Consider the following 9,890-nt stretch of genomic DNA (forward strand, 5'->3'; position numbering starts at 1 on the left):
TCAAGCCACCACTTAATCACATCGATGTTGAGAGTTACAATAGCAGCACATCTATCCCACTCAGCCACCCTGTCTTGAGCCACAGTCTGTGCCCTGAGGTATGATTTCTTTCAGATTTGCTCATTTTTGAGAAGACATCTAAACCTTAGGATGAAGCATGACTATCATGTGTGTGTGTGTGTGTGTGTGTGTGTGTGTGTGTGTGTCTTTTTTTACGAGAATTTCATCATGCAACATTTCCAAAGAGCTTAGCAAACCCTTTCAGTGAGGCAGGACATAGTTTGGTTCGTCTCAGTTTGCAGAAGCCAAGCCTAGGAAGGGGGCAGATGCATTTGTAAAGTGGTTCAGATAAGACAGACTATGGTTGGAGCCAGGATTAGAATCAGGTGTCCCGAGTCCCTGTGCTCTTTCTACATGAAATTTAGAATGAAGAGGGATATAAATGAAAAGATACAGTCTCTGATCTCCAAGGCCTTGTCTTGGCCATCCTCCTCTTCCTCCTCCTCCTCATTATCGCTACCTCTGTATCTTCCTCAAATCTTCCACTTCCCCAACCTCCTATAGAACTTCTGAAATGACAATTACCAGTCTCCCACGAATGGTGATTATTTACAAATTTGCAGATCTCCTCTGTTAGATTGCCATCACTATATCCCTAAATCATTTTGTTCAAGGCCTTTCCAGGACAAGATAGGCAATAAATATTTGCTGATCCAAACTGATTCCAGCTTTCCTCCTTTTTCACCAGACTTCATTTCAATTACCTTGTCCCCAGGTATTCCCTCCCTCCCTCGTTTCCTATCCATCTCTCCTATTCCAGTTTCCCCCTCCCTTCAGATTTGGGTGTCACCAGGGTGTGTAGCACTCAGAGCACGACTAGAGATTAGGATGAGAAGGATTCATTGAAATGACTGATAAAATATGGACGTGATGGAAATCCATCCGGAGTACTTAGTGATAAGCTTCTATCAATCTCCAAACTCTCCTCAGCTAAGTCCTCAGACTACCTGCTTCCCCAAACAGGGGGATTCCAAAAATGCCTCAACCTTTCATTCTCCCACCTTGTGTAAGGCCTCTGTGCTGTGGCCCCTGCCTGCCTTTCTTATTTTTATCTCATGACGTTCTCCTTCTTATTTAAAAGCTCAGTCGCACTATCCCTTAAATCTGATAAGCTTACCCCTGTCTAGTGACGGTATCATTGTTTTTGTCTCTGTCTCTAATATTCTTTCCCCACGTAATCCCACGGCTGGTTCCTCCTACTTAAATCTCAGCTCCAACATCATGAGAAGTTTTCTTCCCCCAACTCCCCAGTCTAAAGTTATACCACTTACATTTCTTTCTAGCTTATTACCTCAAATTATTATTTGTATAACTTGTGTTATTATATGACAATATTTTGCTTATCTAGTTTTGACTCGTTTATTTTTCATCTCTCCGCACTAGACTAGGAGCTTCATGAAAAGAAGACCATGTTCATGATACATTTCTAACGTCTAGATCTGTGCTGTTCAAATAACAGTAGTCACTACCCACATAAAACTATTTGTTATAATAAAATTAATACAATTAAGATTTAAAGTGCAGTTCCTCAGTAATACAGCCACACTTTAAGTGCTCAGCAGTTACAGGTGGTTAATGGCAATCATATTGGACAGTGAGGGACCATAACCTTTATCACAGGAAGTTCTATTTGACAGTATTGGTTTAGAGTAATAATTGAAAAATAGTGGGCACCCAATATTTTTTGAGTAAGTGAATGAATGAATGACCCTTTGTAATCTCTGCCTCACATCAACCTCCCCCACTTTTGTGGCTTCTACATCCTGTAAGTGAAATAAACCAGATAATATCCATAGGACGACATCCAGCTTGGTGAGGGGCCCAAACAAATGGTACAGGAGATGAGGCTGTGAAAATGGCCCCATGTAGTCTGAAGAAGGATGCTCGTAGTGATGTGATCATGCTTCCATAATATATGAAGAGCTGATAACTGGGAGAGAATTATACTTGTGCTGTGTGATTTCAGAGCCTTAGAAGGCAGACTTAGGGTCAAGGTCCCAATAAAGTTCTTTCTATATAGCATAAGCTGCTTTGTGTGGTCATGAGTTTGCTGTTGCTGAAAGTATTAAAAATGAGAGTGAATGGCCATATGTTATGGATGTTACAAAAAGGATTCTTGATTCTTCAATGAGGTGAAAGGTTTGGTTCTTGAGAAGCCTGAAAACACAGATCCTTTGATCTTTTGATTCAATGACTCGGTGACTCCTTTGTAACATCAACTTCAAAGAGTTAATAATAAGCCCTTCACTATTCTTAGCATCTCTTGAACACCCCAATCCTGTTTGTCATCCACGGGGGTTACCATTAAGTCAGTGGTACACTGGAAAGAACAGAGGTGCCCAAGCAAGGACTTAGGTTCAAATCCTACCTCTGTCCTTTATGTGATTTTAGGCCAGGTGTCTAGACAGCATGAAGCTCACTATCCTCTTCTGTGAAGGGGGCTGTATCTGCCTCACTAAGTGAGAAGATAAAATCAGAACAGATCTCTGGAACACAGTAGGGAAATGCTCACTTCAAGTAGGACATAATTTTATCCGTCTGTATCATCATTGTTATCCCTATAATGTAGGTATAGTGGTGCAATTTTGAAGCCGTAATTACATTGCTTTGAGTGAATATGAAGCAATGAGAGAGAGAGGAAGAGAGAAAGACAGGGGGGATTACAGCTTCTGCCGAGACTGGAAAACAGCAATGGCAAACATTTATAGAACAACTATTATGTGTCAGTCCATGGGGATGAAAAAAAAGTGCTCCTAAAAAGACCATATGGAAGAGGGCAAGCTAGACACATACCCACGGAGCTATAAAGCAGGACAAACAGAGGCGTGCCTTAAAAATAGAGTCTCGGAGAAAATTACATGAAAGAACAAGAGAGAAAGAGATTAATTCCAAAATAAGATTTTGGGAAGACTTTCCTGGAAGGGCCATTGGAGCTGGATGTTGAAATATGGGTAGGATCCGATAAAGGAGGTGCTGAAGTTGAGAACTAAAGGAGACAAGAGAAAGGTATTCTTTGCAGAATGATTAGAATGAAAAACAATGAGGGGGATTCTCTGGGGAAAGGCATTTGAAGGCGTATCCTTTTCACACGATCCCCCCGTCTTGTCTTTGACATGGTTACCAGGGGGTTCATTGGCTTAATTTGATCATCTTTGGAATTCAGCAAGTGTGAGGCAGGGAGGGGAAAAGGGCACGATGTGTCTAACCTTAGTAGCCTGTTCAGGTGATATGTATCGGTGATTTTGTCTAAGGAATTGGGAGGGGACAAACTGAAAGGATGAGAATCAGAAAATGTCTCTTTACGCAACTGAAGGCCCCTTGGGCAAAGCCCTTTCCAGACAAATAGAGGACTCTGTGGTCAATCGTTCAAAACTCTTGCAAGCACCAAGATATTTTATTTGGACTGGGCAGGAGAGAGTGTAGAGAGTGTTCTTAAGGTCCCCACCTATCCTGTTTCAAATAAATACCTTGTAGCTTCAGCTGGGCCATCTAAACTCAACAGGGGCCCAGTAGCTGATTTGGAATCTCGAAGCTGTTTCTCCTTGGTTGAAATGGAGTCACAGCTCCCCCTTCTGGGAACTCAAGTGCCATCCAGCCCCAGAAAAGCTTGTGTGGAAAAGGCTCTAATGCAGATGGGCCTGAAACCCCAATTTTTTTCCTCAGTGCTTGCCTGCACCCCGAAACACACATCTAGGAGTCTGGGAGCATACTTCTGTGTGGGCCTGATTCTGACTTCTCAAAAGCTTATCTTTCACGGGGCTTTTTATTTCTCCTTCCCTGTGACTATGTGTCCCAGTGTTCCTGAGGGCGATGCCTTTATATAGGGGAATACAATTTGGTACGGAGGTTGCAATTCCCTTTTAGGGAATACAGCAAGTAGGAGAGGTTTCTGGATCTGTGTGTGCACATGTCCATATGAGTGCATGTACGCATGTGTGCCCACACAGGCTGCTGGGATTGTGAGATGTGCAATATGTATGAGGGTGAGATTCTCATTAATATGAAGACATTAATTTGCCTGAAGTATTTGCATCAGTGAATGGGTGTATACTTTGCTCTACGGAAAACAAACGATTCCTTAATAAAGAGCTCAGGTACAGTTCCGATGCTCTCCAGTCATAGTCGGTATTGGATTCCTGCCTGTGTATATTCTTTGAAGGCAATGGAGAAAGAATGTATGTTGTATGTGTGTGTGTGTGTGTGTCTGTCTCGTGAGGAGAGTGACTGAGGCATTAGACCCTTTCTCTTTGGGGGAATGTTTCCAGATGGAGCAGCTTTGAAATGCATCTCCAAAATGAGAAGTATGATGATAGAAGATGAGCGACTGCCTTGGGTGGGAGCACAGTGGCAGGACAGGGGCAATATATAGTCCCTGGGCAGTGTGGCGTTGACCTGGGTGTCAGGCTTCACAGGCTCTGGCCCTGGACATCCCACCAACACCCTAGAGGGAATTCTCATTCCCTCTGTGGGCTACAGGGTCCTGCCTGTCTGCTCTTTAATATCCCTTCCAGATTTGATCATTGGTGGATTGAAAAAGGAAATATGAGCAGGGGGTCTCCTCCTCTGCCTTCACACCCCTACCCAGAATGAACTTAGGAGCTCTACTCTGGTGTGAGTTTCTAGAAGCAGATTCCTTGTGGCCCTGTAAGGGCTTCAGTTTCAGGTATCAGCCTCTGGCCAGAGAACGGAGTGTCTGCAAGTGCTTGCAGGTAACACCGGCACCCACCCGCCAGGGCAGGTTCTTGCCAACACATGTTTGCTTTTATCTCTCCTCAGAAGACACATATATACATATATATAAATAATTTAAAGCATATTTCTACTTTTATTTTCCCAAAAGGTTTTCTCAGTGGCCCCTTCCCAGCCACGCAAGAGGCTGTGTCCCAGCATATCAGCCCTTGTCCTCCCTTAGCCTTGCTTCTGAGAGCTGAACGGCTGCCTCTTACCTTGGAAAAGTAGCAGCTGCCGAATCTGAAAGCCATGAACAGCAGTAAAACTCAGCATTTTTGCTGAGTAGGGCAAGCCTTTAAGAGGCAGCCAGGAATCAAATCAATGGCTGGCCCTAGAGTCCCAGCCCAGCAGGACCTAGCCAGGGTGGCCAAGGACTTACCTAGAGAGCCTCTTAGAAGGTGGAGGAAAGAGGAAAGAAGGACTTGGCCTGAGCTGTTTTCCTTACTGAGATTCTTCCCACCACCTCTATGCCCTTGGCAGTATTTGGGGGCCAAGTAAGAGATGTGAGGTGCAAATAGTAGGACAGTAGTTGAAGTCAATTACCGTGATATCCTGCCATGAGTAGTCCATCCACAACCAGTTCCCAAACTGTAGGTCTCCATCAGTACTGAAACACGCACACACGCGCACGCACACACACATACACACACACACACACTGCCCCCTGCCTTCTCCCAGTATCCTAACTCCAGAGGAGCTGTGAGGAGGTTGAGTGTAGAAGGAGATTCTCTGGGGCTTTCCAAGCCTGTCTGAAATGGGGAAGAGAGAAGGGAATCTGTCATAGGAAAGTGCCCCATCCATCTCCTTCCATATTACCCAGCGATTCCGCCAAATGAAATTTGGCGGAATTTGAGATCCTGTGTAACTGTAATGGATGAGCAAGTCCCTGCGGATTCTTTCTCCTTCTCCTTTAAGGGGATCCATGCAAACTTGCCCAGATTCTCTCCCAAAGCACCAGAAGCAGAAGGTGCTGTTAATGCTGTTACAATTACAAATGGAGAAGCAGGGCAGTCTATCCCAGACTTGTCAAACCACAGATGAGGGGCCCACTGCTGACTTCTCCCTTTCTCTGTCACCCACTACCCAGTGACTCCAATCCCCCTCAGAATCCTGGAGCCTGCCTAGTGTGGAATTTAAAGTGACAGCATCTCACTGCCTCAAGATTTGGCCATTTCTCTTTCATATGAAATGGTGAGTCCAAGAGTAGCAGGTCTCCATCCTTTGCAGAATTTCCCTTCAAGGGTACCAGTGTTGGGCTAAATAAGGTGCCATCCTTATCCCCATAATCCTCCCCAAACCCCAAGCCCAGAGCCCGAAGAGGAAGTCCACAGCGGATTTCCCAGTGGCTATGTGATGCTGTAGTAAGGATCCCATTCTGTGTAAGCTGGAGACCTAATTAAAAAGACACACAGCGCACACATACAAACACATACGTACAAACATGCACGCACACATCGCCCCTTAACTAGGTTATAGGACCCCTCTTCACCCCTCCGGTGTATGTACACACACGCGCGCACACACACACACACACATCGCAAACACAGGCATCAAACGCAAACGACGCTGCACACGCAAACACACACTAGCACCACATCCAAGTTCCCACCATGGTACACACGTCGGGAGCGCGCGGAGCACAGAGGCCACTTATTAAAAGCTGCATTTAACCCTTTGCGCCCCAGAACACAGAGCCGCCCCCCCCCAGCCCCCCACCTTCCCGAGAACCGGAGAGGGCTTAGAGGTGGCGGGAGGCAAGAGAAGAGGGGAAGGGTGCTGGGAGGAAGGGGGCGGGGCGGGCGGGGGCGCCCCGAATGCGGCCCGGGGCCGTCTCCAAGGGCAGATGGGCTGCGGGGCGCTGCGCGCCGGCACCGCCTTACCTGGAGTCAATGTCCGTCTTTGGCGGAGAGCTGCGGGCGGACGCTTTTTATTCGGCTTGGTGGGAACTTGGGAGAGCCCTGCGTCCAGCTCGCATACCGGGAACGGCGCGGGGACTGCAGGCGTGAGGGTACCTGGCTCCTAGCAGCCTGGCTCATACTCAGCCGTAAAGTCCCCTTGGCTGGTCCCGAGGACAGGCATGAATCCCGGCTCCGGAAGGCGGTCACTATTCCCTCTGCCCCCGGCTTCCTCGCTCTTGCTGGCTCGCTCGCTCGTTCTCCCTCCCTCTCTCTTTCGTTAGCCTGAGCTTTCCTCCTCCCCCCAGCCAGATCAGTTCGAAGCCGTGGGGACCCAGAGCTAGGCGGCTAGCGAATGGAGAGGGAAGTCCAAGTGCGCCGAGGTCTCAGGGCGGGGAGCGGGGGAGGCCGGGCTACGCGGGGGGAGGGACTTACCCGGAGACAGGCGAAAATGAATGGGGGAGCGGCTGCGGGGGGGGGGGGGGGGGGGCGGGGAGGGAGGAGCCCAGAGCCCGGGTTTATTCTGAGGAGTGTTTTGTACATCTTTAGGCAGAGGAGGAAGAAGAGAGGAGGAGAGGAGGGAGGCCTCTTTTGAGGGAGGGGCAGCCTGGGTGGCCTGAGACTGAGCCACTGGGGAGTCTCCTGGGTCTGGGGATAGGGTGGCCTGTCCCCAGGAGAGCACGGAAAGGGGCCGTGAAACCCGCACCGTGGTGTTCTTACGCGCGTCTGTAGCTGTGTGCTTCGCGAGTCTCTGCGTGTTTCTGGGAATGCGGGTGCTGGTGTGTCTGTATCTGCCTGAGTGTGATTTCGTCTGGGGAGGTGCCCGTGTGGGTCTGTTTGTATCTATGAGTATTTGACTGTTTGTTTCTCAGTGTATGTAGGCGTGAGCCCACGTAACCTTCCAGAATTAAGCAAGTTCTTCTCTAGGTGGGCAGAATGTAGGAGTGAGAAGCTGAGGGACGCAAAGTTCTCTCGATCGAACAAGACGCAGGGAAGAGGCGAGGTACTACGGGGGCTAGGGAATTAATACAGGGAGCCAAAGACGCGGAATGCAGCCGGAGATGCAGGCTGCAGTCGCCGACACGGGGCCTCTCCCTGAAGCAGAAGAGAAGGCCAGCACGGAACCGGAATCCTCACACAGTGCCTATTCAGTGCGTTTGCTTACTTTGCGTCCTTTTAAAATTTAAACTAAATCAGCAATGAAGATTTGTAGCCCCTGGAAACTTAGGCAGTGGCAGGTAGCAACAGTGAAGCTACCAGATGGAATTGCAGGGAGCAATAAGGAAAAAGTGATGAGGGTTTACATTTAAAGGAAGCCGGATTCAGTAGAAGCGCAGATTCTAGACTGGCTGGGACCCTGGAGCCATGTGAGCTCGGTCCCATACTTCCCTCTCAAGCCTCAATTTCTCGCCTGTATATTAAGAGAATATAACTACCCACCTCACATGGTTGGTGTCAGATTTAAAAGAGTTAATGTATGTAAGAGTACTGAGAATTCTCCCTGACAGCTAGTAAGTGTTCAAAGCCTGTTACCTGTAATTATGCTTGCTATTGTTTATTAATGTTATTATTGTGCAAAGGGTGATAAGAGAGATGTGGTAACTAGGGAGACCTGGAAGGATCTGGGAGCTAGTGCATTAATGAGAGGGAGCGGTGTCATAAAACAAAACAGAAGATAAATTATTGAGTAAGGAATTGAGAACTTGAGAAAAATTATTTCATTGATAAGGCGGGAGGAAAAAATAAGGAGGAGACAGGGAATTGGCCAGAGTGAGCCTGGGTCCCAGCAGTATGGGACTTGGGGCGGGGGCGGGGAGCAGGCCCCAGAAGATGGAAGCAGCGGTGGTACACATTTCAAAGCTCTTCTGTGCTGCTCCTTCAGTCTGATCCAAATCACGGGTGGTCAGCACCACGGACAGCTCTCCAGCCACTGACCAAGGGGGTGATTGATTTTCTCTCTCTGCCTGGTAAAAACTTCTCCTTTTTGCTTGGACAATTTTCTTTTTCCCTGGGCTTCTGGCTCAGGTTCAGATCCTGGGCAGAGGTCCCTGGGACAGTTCTGACTTTGACGGCCAGCCCCCACACTGCTTCTCCCATCCATTTCAGCATGCAGCCCCAGGTCGGCGTCTCCTGTTCCTCCCTCCTTCCTTTTCTCATTCTCCCCTGCCTTTCCTCTCTGTCTTTCTCTGCCCCATCTTGTCCTTTGTTATTTCCTTCTCTTCTCTCTGTTTCTCCATCATCTCTCTTTGAGTGACAGTAGGCACTGCAGCCCTGCTGGGAATGTAGTTTTGAAATCAATCTGAAACAACCTAGTTAGGCAGCTTCAGAGGAGGCCCAGGATAATGACTAATTCTTCCTAGCTCTTCTGTCTTAATCAGTCTCCCAAGATGGGCTGTGTGTGGTCCAGATGCCTTAGAGAGAGAGGACTTAACACTAAAGAATATTTTCCTATCTTCCTCTCCTCCAACCCATACAGTCAATATTTCCCTTGGGAAACACAGGACCCTTCCCAGGCCCAACTATTGTTAGAGAAAAAGAGAATGGGGAAAGAGAGAATTTTTGAACTTTTACTATGCACCAGGCACTTGATTTGGAGCTTCCCTGTATTTTATAATTCTCAAAATGTTGTGAGGTATGAAATAGGTCATACTAATCCATTTTTACATCATAGGAACTTGGAGCTTGGAAAACTTGAGTAGCACACCGAGGGACAGCTAGTAGGTGATGGACTCAGGGATTCCACACCCAAGTTTAAGTTCAAACTCTTTACCATGTCCTCTAGAAATAATGGAGAAGCATTGGGGTGATTGGAAAAGCTTGGAATTTTAATGTGTTCATCACACTCAACTCCAAATATCAACCTAAATGGCTGAGACCACTGTACCCTCCGTGCCAATGGCATATTTACCAGTTCTTGTCCTTGCAGAAGGAGGTGAAGGGTTTGCATGGACAGATCTAAGGCTTACCCGAGCCTTACGGTTTCCGAGTTTTAAATAAAACTCCAAGATTTCCAGGTCTTAGTTCATTTGCATTTGGCTCTGCTCCTGTGAAGAAAGACTAGGAGAGCCATTTTTAAGTCTCCAAAGACTCCTTGGTCATCAGAAAAGTTCTCAGTGCAAAGCATTCTTAATGACTTATGAAGAAAGCAATCGGAACCATATGGATAACATTTCTGCAGAAATACTCATGGGCAGGAAAAGGTTT

General features: G+C 47.3%; 1 protein-coding gene across 1 annotated transcript in view; it reads right to left on the reverse strand.

Moving 5' to 3' along the window:
* The window catches only part of BRINP1 (BMP/retinoic acid inducible neural specific 1), a 161,325-nt gene extending 154,267 nt beyond the window's left edge, over positions 1–7,058 (reverse strand). The window contains exon 1 of the mRNA XM_090274638.1: positions 6,672–7,058. The gene's annotated coding sequence lies outside the window, so the exon portion shown is untranslated. The remainder of the gene's footprint in view (positions 1–6,671) is intronic.
* Between the last annotated feature and the right edge of the window lie 2,832 nt (positions 7,059–9,890).

This window comes from Furipterus horrens, unplaced genomic scaffold, assembly GCF_987537825.1.
Source record: "Furipterus horrens unplaced genomic scaffold, mFurHor1.1.pri manual_scaffold_4, whole genome shotgun sequence".
Classification (NCBI taxonomy): Eukaryota; Metazoa; Chordata; class Mammalia; order Chiroptera; family Furipteridae; genus Furipterus; species Furipterus horrens.